This window comes from Callorhinus ursinus, unplaced genomic scaffold, assembly GCF_003265705.2.
Source record: "Callorhinus ursinus isolate GAN/ISIS: 27379988/994484 unplaced genomic scaffold, GSC_fseal_2.0 scaffold21, whole genome shotgun sequence".
NCBI lineage: Eukaryota > Metazoa > Chordata > Mammalia > Carnivora > Otariidae > Callorhinus > Callorhinus ursinus.
In genome coordinates this window covers 22,755,911-22,770,433 of record NW_027397083.1, presented here as the reverse complement: position 1 = coordinate 22,770,433, position 14,523 = coordinate 22,755,911, and the positions used below count along the sequence as shown (strand labels likewise).

General features: G+C 36.4%; 1 pseudogene; it reads left to right on the top strand.

The window, feature by feature from the left end:
- The first annotated feature begins 808 nt into the window (after positions 1-808).
- Positions 809-3,535, top strand: LOC112829789 (RNA transcription, translation and transport factor protein pseudogene; annotated as a pseudogene).
- Positions 3,536-14,523: the final 10,988 nt, after the last annotated feature.

The window sequence follows — 14,523 nt, the reverse complement described above, 5'->3', positions numbered from 1 at the left end:
ATATGACTATTCCTGACTTGTACCCTTCATAATAAACCAGTAAGTGTGTGTTTCATTGTGTTCTGTGAGTCCGAGGAAACTGTGGAACCCAGGGAAGGGGTTGTAGGACTTCAACTTGTAGTCAGCAGGGAAGAAGTGTGGGTGGCCTGGGTACTCCATTTGTAAGCAATATCTGAAGTGAGTTAACTCTTATGGGACTGAGCAATATCTGAAGTGAGGTAACTCTTATGGGACTGAGCAATATCTGAAGTGAGGTAACTCTTATGGGACTGAGCAATATCTGAAGTGAGGTAACTTATGGGACTGAGCAATATCTGAAGTGAGGTAACTCTTATGGGGTCTGACTCTAACTCTGGGTACTTAGTGTCAGAAGTGAACAAATTAAATTGTTGGACACTCAGTGTCAGAGAATAAGAGAATTGGAGCATTGAAGAACAGGTGGTTGGTGTCAAAAAACACCCAAACTGTAAGTTTTATACTAAGGAAAATATTTTACATGTTTTTCGACTCTTCAGTCACAGACAGCAACTGCCCTCGGAATATCCAGGAGTCCCACCTCACTACCCCATTACCTATGTATTTTAGAATATACATGAAAAGGAAGGAGACATTGCATTTTAGGGGTTCTTTTCCTTTTTGAACCAGGTGTTTTACTGGACGATTTCCATGAGGGAACTAATTTTAATCCCTTCAATAATACCAAGTTGTGTTTTATTATATTTTATTATGTAGGGAATTAAGCATGAGACCCAGAAAAATTGAGGAGATATATAATCAAGAATAATGGAGTTGTGATTTGGACTTGGATATGCCTAATGACAGTGCAATAAAGGACTATGTGTGGTAAGATAATGGAGTGTTCATCCCACCATTCTCTTTCTTGCCTCAGAAATTGTCCTAAGTTATAGAATATCAAAAAGCATTCCTTTATCTACAAACTCATTCACTCATAGTCATAAATGTCCTTACTTACTATATATCAATTGAAAAAGGGTTCTGATTTGATTAACCCAGGGTTAGAAACAAGGTCATTATCCACTTTAGATAAACAACAAAAACAGTATGGGCAGACCCTATACCATATTTCCAAGGAAAGTGTGTCAGTTTTAGCTTCAATGGCGAAGTCTATAGTATGTGTGTTGTATTAGCCAGATAGGATACCAACCTGAATGGATTTACACTCCTTCATAACATTCCTTTATCACTTAAGCATTTCAACAGAGAGGCATCTTAATTATGACCAAATTAAATTATACCATAGGGTAGTCAAATGGGTAGGGAGACCCCTGGCTCAAATATACTATTTATCAATTCTGGTACTAATGTCTAATGACTATGGCAATCATCTACCTTGGAAAACAACTGGGAAATTCAAAAGAATTAATAATTCAAGATTTATCTTCATTTTTCTTATGCCAGAATCCCTTTCTCTGTTTCTTTCCATGTAACTCACTCTTATTTACCTGGTCCCTTGATAAATATTTTCCTGTAAATAGCACAGCTGATTAAGCTTTAAGGTCAACATCTATGTTATTTGTTTTACGTATTTCAAGGGAACTATAGCCTACCTGGTTTTTTTTTTTTAATGCAATTTTGACAGAACTGCAATTTATTTTGTTTCTCAATTTTTCCTTTTCAAATGTTAGTTTTCCATACTTTTGCCTCTCCCCCCTTATTAGTCATTTTGAGCATAGTCAATAAGGCAGCTCTGGATTAAGAGAATCATGGCAACCCTAAACAACTCTAGAGAGTTTTCTTCTTTGTTTTCCAGTCATCTATCAAATCTGGAGTCATCTTGTAATGATGTGCCAACTCATCTTAATAGATGCATTAGTGTTGTAAATAAAAATGCCTAATTAAACTGTTTTTTTAACTCTTATAACCACTTAGTAACTAAACACTAAATATATACTTTTATATATTTAGTACTAAATTTTTTTAAAAGTATAATGTACGTACAGAGGTCAATTAAAAATGAATAAAGGCAAATAGTAAACACACTAAGAATATATTCACTGTTTATATTATCAAAGAAATGTGTATTAAAACAACCCCGAGTCAACAATATTAAAAAAAAATATACTAGGGGCACCTACATGGCACAGCTAGTTAAGCATCCGAATCTTGGTTTTGGCTCAGGTGATGATCTCAGGGTCCTGAAACGGAGTACCATGTCAGGCTCTGCTCAGTCAGGAGTTGGCTTGAGATTCTCTCTCCCTCTCCCTTTGCCCCTCCCCCCTGTGCTCTCTCCCTCTCTCTTCCTCTGCCCCTTCTGCTCGTGCTCTCTCTCTAAAATAAATAAATAAATCTTTTGAAAAAAATAATAAAAATAAAACAAAATACTAGCAATAGTTATATTTATAATGCCCATTGCAAAAAGTTGCAATAAAATTGAAGAGTAGATATAGTACTACTGATATTGTAAAATTGTGTAAACTTTTCAAAAAAACAACAAAGTACTATATGGCAATAGTCATAAAAACATTTCCCATGCATTTTATTATATGCTTGTAACTCAAAAGAACTCAAAATAGTTAATGCATAGAGATGTTCATCAATGTATTATCTATTGTCAAAAGGGAAGACAAATGACTGGAAGCAACTGGAGTACACAATATTAGTGAAATGGTATACTACAACTTATTATTATATACAGTCATTAAATGTATAAGTATTATGAAGACTAACAGGACTAAAGGTACCATTTTGGAAAAATCATGTTTAAATGTTACAAAATAGCTCTTGCCGAGTTGCCTGTGCCTGCACTGCCTACTCCTGGCCTCTCTTCACCCGGCCAAAGCCTGGGGAACCAGAGTGGGGACCATGTTCTGACACAGGCTGACGGCCTTCAATTACCTCAGCTCCAAAGATGAAACAGAATTTAGAAACTTTATTTTTCGGCTTGAAGACCAGAAAATCAGACACTACAAGATTGAAGACAAAGGCAATTTAAGAAACATCCACAGCAGGGTCAAGCCCAAGTTCTTTGAACAGTATCTCAGAGATGTGAACTGTCTGTTCAAGATTCAAGATCGACAAGAAGCAATTGACTGGCTTCTTGGTTTAGCGGTTAGACTTGAATATGGAAATAATGCTGAAAAATACAAGGACTTGGTACCTGATAATACAAAAAATGCTGACAATGAAGCTAAAAATGCAGAGCCATTGATCAATTCCAATGTAAATAATCTCGATTTTAAGACTGTTGTAATGGCTTTGGCCAACCTTCTTCAGATTCAGCACCATGATTACCCAGTAAAGCTTAAGGCAATTCACATTTTCGTACAGGAGCTCCTAACAAAGGATGCAGTTGCTAAAGCAAATCAAAGAGGGCTTGCTTGTTGCTTTAGACAAACATAGTCTTGGTTTTGACACAAGAGATGCAGTTCTTAAAGAAGCTGCTCAAATTTTGTGGTTGCTGCCTATGGAAGAGCTCAGAGAGCTACAGACAAAAATTCATGAAGCCATAGTAGCTATTCAGGCAATTACTGCTGATCCAAAGACAGACCACAGGCTGGGGAAAGTTGGAAGATGAATATTTTATGATTTCAGCTTCTCACCTACTTAGTACAACTGGGAACCATGTATGCTCTGGCATGTATTTGGAAATCAAATGTCACATTTTCGAGGGAAGGATCCTAGAAAATTGACTATGTTTCTAGAGATTTACTATCATTGCTTTCTCTTTAATGAAGTTCAGGAAAGTGGGAATAAGTAAAATGTGCAAAATAATAAAATATATACATATATACATAAAATAACATATACACATAAAATGATGTAATTATACAATGACTGCATCTATAGAAACTTACCATGAACCAGATGCTGTTCTGAGCCCTTTACATAGATTATCACAATTAATCCTTACAACATGTTATGGATGTCAATAATATTTTGTCCCTATTTATCAGATGCTAGCTATTATAGCTGTTAATGTCAAGATGTGAACTAAGCCAATTTCACTTTCACAGTTGTTGGGTTCTTTTTGGGAGAGATTGGTGACTGATTATGATTCTATTTCTCTGTCCTCACAGATTCACTACCATATGGTATGTTTTAACGAGATTTAAATTTCATCTTGAATTTTGTTACACATGGAGACACATCAATGAGAAGGTATACACACATATGCAAATGTATACCACAGAAGTTCCACATCCTCTTCTGGTAAAACAGGTGAAGTCTCAGTTCTCTTTCTTACAGAACATTGAAATATCCTTTGAATAGTCCTTTTAGTTAGATGCAACAATATCATAATAGCAGGTTTGGCAAATTTTCTGGTCTCATCAGGGAAGATTTATCTCTAAGGTACAGGGACACAGGATCCAATCCGAGCCCAAAGCTAAGAGCTCTGCTCTAAGGATACAGGGACCTATTTGGATTTTTTGGCAAAGGTGTCTATAGAATCTTTATAAACAATCCACATATCTTGAATCCACATACCAGAAATTTCTCCACAGAAAATTACTTCTCATGTCATTTAGTAATTAAGGAACAGTCAAGTTAAGATCATATAGTCCAAATTTAAGACTTGTAGTATGTCACCTGGAGAATGCATAACTGATTAAATAGCTTCAAATATTAAGTAACAGCCCTGAAGAACAGATTGGAACTAACATAGACATATATATTGTGCAACTTATATACTAAAGTGTTTTTAAAGCAACACTTTACAATTTGACTTACTAATTATTTTGATTTACAATTATTACTGTGCATATGAATGTACAAAATATAAACCATCTTAGGATGTTGTAGCAGGGAAGAGGGAGTGTACCTATAACACATAAAATAATAGAATAAATCATTTCCGCACAGTTTATGGGACTTATAAATCCCTGCTAAAAGTCTTTTGTTACAACTCTAACTCTGGGGAACTTCGGATGAGACACTCCAGGCGGCAACTACAGGTACTTTTAGAGAAAACTCTCCTAAGTTTCAGCCTTACACAAAGCTGTACAATATCTCATATAAGCCAGAATAAGCAGAACAATACATATACCTGATGAACTATTACAGACAAAGAGATTGGGGCATCTTCGCAATGAGTTGAGACTCTATTACAAAAAAAATAGCCACTTCAAAGCAAAGTGATATAAGAGCCAGATGATTAAAGGGTAACTTAGAATTAGGACAAATTTTAGATGAAAGAATCTAGATGTTATCACTTCCTAGCTATTTGCCTTCGTTATATTCCATATGGGTTTCACCAATTGTCTTTTGAGGAAGCATCTTATACCAACTCCCTCATGAGGACCACATATAAAATACGTTTGGATTGATTGTAGTTGTAAAATGTGATCAGTTATTCTCACAGTCCTTTAAGTGATTTTATTTTATTTTTTAATAATTCTTCTGTTGCTAGAGGAAGCATACTTTATGTAACTTCAGTTACTTATTTTTTTAAAGATTTTTTTTTATTAAAGATTTTATTTATTTGAGAGAGAGAATGAGAGACAGCACGAGAGGGAAGAGGGTCAGAGGGAGAAGCAGACTCCCCGCTGAGCAGGGAGCCCGATGCGGGACTCGATCCCGGGACTCCAGGATCATGACCTGAGCCGAAGGCAGTGGCTTAACCAACTGAGCCACCCAGGCGCCCTAAAGATTTATTTATTTGAGAGAGAGAGAGAGCAAGCATGAGCAGGAGGAGAGGCAGAGAGAGAGAGAGAATCTCCAGCAGACTTTATGCTGAGTGCAGAGCCTGACACAAGGCTGGATTTCACGACCCAGAGATCATAACCTGAGATGAAATCAAGAGTCGGTTTCCCAACCAAATGAGCCACCCAGGCATCCATACAGTGATTTTAAACAGCGTTATGTTAAGCAATTTCTTCTGTGTTTGAAAGATATATATTTAAATTGACTCTCATTAAAGGCATCAACATTCTAGGGTCTCCAGAGAGGGACAGACAGGCAGTGTACTCCTTGAGTCCTGTTTTATCAACCTTTTTCCACTTGGCTCTTCCTATTACTACATGACTGAGCAAATAATAAGAAAAGTGGCACTGGGCTGGCCAAAGAGCCGCATTTCAGACACCTGTGGGGCTTCTCAAAGTTGCACACATCCTCTCTTCTCCCCTCCCCCTTCTAGAGTTTCAGGCTCCTTGTCTCATTCCCAAGGGGTGGAGGCACAGGTGAGATATTACAAAAATCTGAGTTATCTGTGTTAAGTACTGCAGATCAAATAAGTCTCTAAGCCCTATCCATCCCCACCGGCACCCAGTGGTGCAAAGCAATGCCATGGTCTTGGATTACAGCCGGACCTCAGTGTCAGGGCCGCAGGGGGGCCATGGCTGGCATCCTTGGACTCGCCGGGCTCTAGGGCTTCATCTTCTACCTTCTTGCCTCCATCCTGCTCTCCCTGTTCTTAATTCTCAAAGTGGGAAGGAGATAGAACAAATATTTTTAATTATGAAGACCTTTCTTTACAGGAGATCTCATCAGAGGCCTCTTCACCATCGTCCTGTTCTGGACATTATCTACGGCATGGTGCACATCTACTGAATGGGGGTAGGGTGGTGACTTTTTTTTAAAAACCTGATTGAGAGGACTGTTGCCAGAAATTAACATCATGTAAATTTAGTTTTTAAATTGTTGATTTCAATGCTTGTTCTATAACATTATCATTTATATCTGAAGACAAAGAGCTTATAATACTCTTCAGATTAAATGAAATGTGAGACCAAAAAAAAATAATAATTTAACTAATTTGTAGTTGGGTTATTTTTTTTCCCTTAAAACATTTTTCCCATTTATGGAGACACGATAATAATGCTGTTAAAGTTATATTGCCCTATTCTATTCCATAGAAAAGCTGTGGTTTCCCAGATTCTTGCACCATTTTATAAAGTTCATGGATGGCTTCCCACTTTATGTTAACTGCATGTTACCTACTGGCAACAGAGTGTGGTGTCATGAGCAGAGGATTTCATGCTAAAGGTTGGGTTTGGAATCTTGCTTCTGCCACTTATTAGCTTGGAGGAGCTACTCGTTTTTTGTTTTTGTTTTTTGCCTTGGTTACCTCATTTGTAAACTGAGGATAGTGAGGCTCTCTACCTCATGAGGTTGTTCTTAGGATTAAATGAGAAAAATGCATGTAAACTGCTTGCCACAAGTAATTCCTAAGTGTATCTAAAAATAAATAAAAAATAAGAACTTCAGAAAACAACTTATGCTATTGGCTCTGTACTTGGTGTTGTTGAAGTTACTCTTTCAGTTGGTGTGGTTGCAAAGCACATTTAAAACCATACCAAGGAGAATGGCCTTCATTAATAACATTTAGTAGAGAACATCTCTGCTGTCCTTGAATTCTAAGTATAGAAATAACATGAAATCAAGCTTGTAGAGTCTTCATATCTCATTAGCATTCCTTTTCTCAACACGGTTCTACAATTCATAAAGTGCTCTATGCGGCAAGTCCAGAAAATGTGAAGCATTGCCCATCTCCTATTTCAAATATAATTTGTATTTATGAATATATTTATTTTGGATTTACACTTCATTTTCTCTAAACCAAATCATTTGAAGCCTCTTACAAAGCAGACATCATGCGAAATAGAACTACTAGGGACAAAAGCCTAAGAAAAAACATGGAAAGTGAGCCAGGACATCAGAGATGCTGCCAGACCCCTTCCCTGGGATAGGTGATGACTACAGTGTTCATCACGGAGAATCCACTTCACAGGTTCCTGGCAGTTAAAGAAAGTAATGGGAAAATTTAGTATATTGTTCTAATTTCCTAAAAATGAATATGATTTAACTAGGATCTTAATAGAAAAGTAGAAAATTGATCAGGTCAGGGTAGGAGTGGGAGTGATTGTCCCCCAGTGAAATTCAATTTTCTCTCCCATATACTGTCTCATCTAAAATTCCAATTTCATAACTTCTTACCATTGTTCAGTGGCTTTGGTGATGAGGAATTATAGCAATTATCTACTTAGCATTTAATATGTATCAGAGACTTAGTGCTACTTCACATAGTTGTGCAGGTATACACCTCACAACACTAGCGTCACTATTCATCTTATAGTCACTATAAATTGTTGCATATAATTTTTTGTTCTGACAGGTAGCAGGAAGATGTTTTGAGGAAAGGAAACTACTAATTCACACACAAACACATATGCACAAAACATCACAAGGAAAATGGTGGCTCTGAACTATGCTTAGATTGTGAAAGATGTTATCCATATGTCCTATATTATAGCAACCCTCTCTGAAAGGATAGAATCCTCACTTCACAAAGAAACTGAGGGTTAGAAAGACTGAAATGTGTCCAAGGTTATATAATTCGTCACTAACAAACCCAAAAGTAGAACCTAGGTCTATCTGATTCCAAAGTCATACTTTCTTTTCACTTTTTCTTACTAGAAATTCCAAATCTCTACAGAATTAATAAAATATTCATCACTTCCATAGCTATCAACAATCTTTTATTCTTCTTTTATTTATATCTTCACATATTTCTCATTTTCCTAATCAACTCTTTTATAATCACAGTTCTATACTAACAAGAGGAATATAAGTGATTATCAGTCACATACAGTAGTGAGAACAAGGTTCATGATTATATTTAGTTTACCTGCAACACTTAATGAAGGACTGGAGACTTGAGAAATAATCAGCAGTGTTCCTAACTCTTTGTTGTTATACATGTAGCAGAGCATGTTCACCTATAGGGGACGGCTGTCTCAGCAAAGATATTATTATGAAGAAATTATATTCTCAGCAGAAATCAATGTGAAAATGCATGTTACATTTACTTATACAACATGGTTACATGTTCTCCTAATTTACATAGTAGGATTATTTCTACAGGACAGCTGATCAATATAATATCCACAACATTTTTTTTAAAGATTTTATTTATTTATTTGAGAGAGAGAAAATGGGAGACAGAGAGCATGAGAGGGAAGAGGGTCAGAGGGAGAAGCAGACCCCCCCCACTGAGCAGGGAGCCTGATGTGGGACTCGATCCCGGGACTCCAGGATCATGACCTGAGCCGAAGGCAGTTGCTTAACCAACTGAGCCACCCAGGTGCCCCACAACATTTTTAAAGGACAATTTTCTTAATACAAGGACATGCTGCTGGGCAAAATAACTTTGTTAGTAGCATGCAATGCTCAATATTTATTTTTATTTCATCTGCATTTTTATATCTTCATCTATAATTGCCTATTTTCATATTAAATCAACTTAATAGTGAACAATTTAGGACTTCATTTGTCAGAATGTTTTGTAAGCACAAAGCATATATTTAAATACTAAGAATTATGCTTAAAAAGTGTAATCTGAACTTGAAGATCTGAGTCCCATCACTTGTGATTTGGCTACAAATGTACAGTGCATAGAATTTCATGATCCACTGTCTTATGAATGTTTTTACATTGTGCAGAAACTCAGAATTCTAGAAATAATAACATTTCCCTAAAAATATGATCAATAATCTCATTGAAATAGCCATAGCTATATTAGCATATCATAGACACACTAGTATTTACTAAGCCTCTCTTATAATTCATTTAAACTTCACAAGAAATCTAGCAGTTCTCTGTTATTTATAAGCATCCCATTTCATTGATGAGGAAACTAAGACCAAAAAAGGCATAAGACTTATTCATGGTCATATACCTAGTTATTGTTAGAATCAGGAAACCAACTGAAGTCTTTCCAAAATTAGATCTTTTACTGTGTTGCCTCTCTTTATCTTTCATTCCTGGACCAATTATCAAACCATATATGTGAGATTATGAAATATACATAATACCTGTATGCTGTACCATCGATTTCCATTGCAAGCACTCTACTTCAGGTCAGCCTCATCTTTACCTGAACTATACACGTGGCATTCTAAATGGTTCTCCTGCTTCCATTTCTTTCTCTTCAGACTGTTCTAAAAATAGCAATCCCTAAAGCATAGCTCTAATGATGCCATTTTTCCTTTTCAAAAAATGTCTGTCTATTCATTGCCTTTTCCTTTTTTAAAGACTGTATTTATTTATTTGAGAGAGAAAGCACAAGCAGGGAGTAGGAGCAGAGGGAGAGGGAGAAGCAGGCTCCCTGCTGAGCAAGGAGCCCAATGTGGGGCTTGATCCCAGTACCCTGGGATCATGGTCAGAGCTGAAGGCAGACACTTAACTGACTGAGCCACCCAGCACCCCTATTCATTGCCTTTTCACTTGTCAGTGTCAGGGCTGAATGTTACCAACTGAAAAGCCTCGAAAAATTCTTAATCAAGAAGTGGAATTTTTAACTAACATCCCTGTAAAAACTCTTCCATATAATGACATCAAAAACTTTTAAAATGTTCTATATAAAATTTCCTCCACATACCAAACTATCCACAGTTTTGATTATCTACTGTCAACCTTAAAAATAAAATAGTCACTTACTTAACCAACAAAAATGAGTTTCTTCAGGAATAGGAGAGGAATTGCAACATGGGACATGTAAACTATGGAAAACCATAGCCAAGTCTGAAGAACAAACGAGAAGGATTTGCTTTTATAGAGGAAAAGGAGGGTACTGGGAGGGGCTATTCGGAATGAAGTTTCACTGGAGGCAAATGAGAATTTGGGTTGTGGTGGCTTTTCATTGGCTGAGTTGTGGCAGTTTTTCATTGGTTGGGTTGTTACTGGGCAAAGAGAAAATCGTCCTTCCTGCTGGGTTATGTAAAGTAAGCTGCTTCCTACTGGGGTATGTAAAGTAAGCTGCAACAAGTAGCTTCTGAGTGAGAACCCTCCCTTCATTGCTTTCCAACTCCATTTAGAATTAGGTTTCCTTTATTCATTTTCACATTCTTTTTCTTTTTCTTTTTTCTTTTCTTCTCTCTCTGAGTTCTACTGGGAAACACTCAAAAGAGGCTTACAGGCATCTGACACTACCCACCCAGCTAAATGCATTGATTTTTTTACTTGTCTTTTCTCTTTCTCCATTTTCTTATTGTAGAACTGTCCTCAGAGAAAGGGCACCATTGTATTTGGGGTATTTGATATTCCGGGGAATTTGAAAAGTACAAATCTTTGCCAAAAGCTAGGTATGCCTTTTCAAGCCTGAATATAGGCAATTACAAAGGCTTTACCTGGAAAGCATCATGTGAGAAAGCGTCCCTGACCACACCAGATTTGGTGCATAGTCAAAGCTATTGGGGAGTCTTTAAGGAGAGCTGTAGTCAAGGCCTGAGGCCCTTCTGGCTGATTATACGCTTTTTCACATTTGCACTCCTAGCCCAGGGGCCTTCTATATAGAACTCTGTCCTTATCACTCCTTTTCACTCTGTCCTTCCACCAAAGTCTTCTCTCCCTATAGCACTTATCCACTTTGATTCTTTCCAGGTTTATACTACCTCATGAACACTAGTGTAATATAGACTACATCATCACCTCCCAGTAGACACACCTGAATACACAGAGCATGGGGAGGATTAAACACAATTTAAGTGTGTGAAACTGACAGATTAGGAGACACTTTATTAGATCATACCATGCCATAAAAATCATGACATTTTATTTGTTCTGTGAAAATATAAACTTCTCAAATCGTTTTTCAACCTACATAATCTATAACAAAATAAGTAGTTGCAATCCTATTACCATAAATTTTCTACAGAGTTTAAAATCTCTGAATATATCACCTGTATTGGACAATATACCAAACTACTGAAGGAAAGAACCAGTGCTCGGTGACATGTGTAATTGATAAGACTATACCAGACCACTGAACCAAAAGATTCCTCAAAGATTTAGTATTTAGAATGACAATGTACCAACCCACTGAGCCATTTCTACAGTGACATAGGCGGTATATCAAAACTGAAACCCACCCATTCTTACTGGCAATGTAATAGAAGCAAGAATCAGATGAGAGATCTCTTCTGTCTTCTTGCAGCTGCTTATGCTCTGCTTTATTACTTGTTAAAAGCCAGAAGCATCTTTGAGAACAATCAGATGTTCATCTCCTCTACAAGAAACCTAATGACTGTTGTGTCAGTCTGTTCAGATTTCTCCCCATTTGACATGCTGATAAATGATAGCTGAAAGACTGACCAAGAAACACAAACTCTATACGTATATGGAAAAGAAACATAATGAAAAAAAAGTTCTGTGCTGAGGGCAGACCGAACAATAAGGAGCATTCTTCTGAATGCACATATTTTGCCTGACAAGTCTAGCCCCCATGTAAATCTGAAGTCTAAAAGGTCTGTCTTAGATTTGTTCCCAAGCTTATAACTCATCTTCTCTGTCTATGGAAGACATTGACCTGTTATTTTCTACACACATTTAATGTTCTTTTTATTGACAGAAGATATTTTACCTGCTTCATTCTCAACCAATGCTTTCTCTAAACACTATGCCCTTCAAAAACGTTGCTCTATTGATTTAAGCAATGTATTAATTTTGATAGCTCACTTGACTTATTCCTTTGTCATAACTGCATTATAGGTTTGTTTATACATTTAGCAAACAGAGATTAGGAAGAAAAGAACCAGGCTAGTTCTCTCGTAAAGATCTACTAACACACAGCACCTTATCACTGTGCTTTCATCACCTGGAAATGACTTGCTTTGTTAGTTATTTTTTAGAATACTTACTACTTGATGAATGCTGTTTTTTCACTGGGATACAGCAGTGAACAAAGGAGACATAATTTCTTTCCTTATGAACATTATGGTATATATGGGACTATAGAAATTAGACATTTTAAAAGTTACAACTTGAATAAATTATCTGAAGACATTGAAGGAACATCAAGATTATATCATAAATTTCCATTCCAGCATATGGGGTCAAGGGGTCTTCTAGGAGGAAGCGAAATTTCAGTAATATATGAGACGTAAATTAGCTGGGGAAGAACGGTCCAGGTAGAAAATCAACATGTGTTAAGATGCTGTGGTGGGAAGAAGCTTGACAAAACTGAGAAACAGAAAAAAACATGTCATTAGATCACAGAGTGGGAAGTCAGGGCAGGCAGGGGCCTATAAAACAATGTGAAAGATTTTGACCTTTAGAAGAAAAGCCATGGGGAACTACTGAGAACCTCCAAATAAAGAATCTGTGTGTGAAAATTGCACTGAAGGAGGATAATACTGAGGACAGGAAATACCAGAAGAGGCTTTTATCGGAAACATAGAAGAGTTGATAGGGATTCAGACTGAGGTAACAGCAGTGGGAATGGAGAGAAACAAACACATTCAAGACATATTTAGAACCAAAATTTATGGGATATGATAATTGATTAGATATGGGGATGAGAAAGAAGATACCAAAGGAAACTTGAAGGTTTCTTAGCTTGAATAATTATTGCTGCTAAAAACAATAATTTGTAGCTGTGTAAAAAAAAAATGGATTACGAAATCATATTCAAGAAACAAAGACCTTATTCAGTGTCAAGTTTTACTGTAATTAAAGGATAAAAGCCACAATTAAAACAGGGAGAAAGTCAGGTTTTCTAATGCTATCCAGACTTTTTGTTTGTGTTCAGACGTACATTGTACATATTGAATGTAAGCAGTCTTCAATAAACGTATATTTTCAACAAAAGTAAGCAATGGCTCATAAATTCACAGATTCCAGATTTATTTACCATAAGAAATCCTAGACAGATCAAGTTAATCACGTTGGAAGCATTCCATAATGAAGGATTCTCATGGTAGTAAGTACCGCGAGTGTTTTGTCAGATCCATTATTCGCTTGTTTACAAGATCTCATCAGGTTACTTTTCTTTCCTGGGCTTCACACAGCAATAGTAGAGAATGGATTGTAGTCCTTTTGTTATCCTTTTCCTTCCCACTATGCATAGAAATTTATACAAAGTATCTATTTTACTTCACAACCAATACATACTAGAAAAAAATAACCACAAAAAAATAACCACGTTTTCTTTAAAAATTCTAGAGAATTTTATACTTTAAAAAATGAATTAGAAATATTGTCTTTAATGCTAACAATAACCCTATGCAGTAGGTAGTATTATTTTAAGGACAAGAGCACTGATATCTTAAAAAGTTACATAATTTACTAAGGACAGTTCTGATTCCAATTTCTATATTCTTTTCTCTATACCATAGTGCCTCCTCAATTCTTTTTATTTATTTATTTTTATTTTTTTAAAAAGAGATTTTATTTATTTGAGAGAGCAGGTGAGAGAGAGAGCACAAGTGGGCAGGAACGGGGGGAGGAGCAGAGGGAGAGGGAGAAGCAGACTCCCCTGGGATCATGACCTAAGCCGAAGACAGGTGCTTAACCGACCAAGCCACCCAGGTGCTCCCTCAATACTTTTTAGATGTTAACTTTAAACAAGAACTAAATGCAAATATAAAATTGTATACTTTCCTCAAGTTTGAGATGGATATACATGAAAGAAAAATAAATGCTTGAATGCATGATTTAATTTTATTTTAATGGCCATTTCAAGAATCAAGAATCTGCCATTTACTTGTATACCAAAAGGAGTATTTTTCAACTTGGAATGGAAAGGCTATGAATTAGGAATATACTAACTGGATTATTGAAAAAGACATG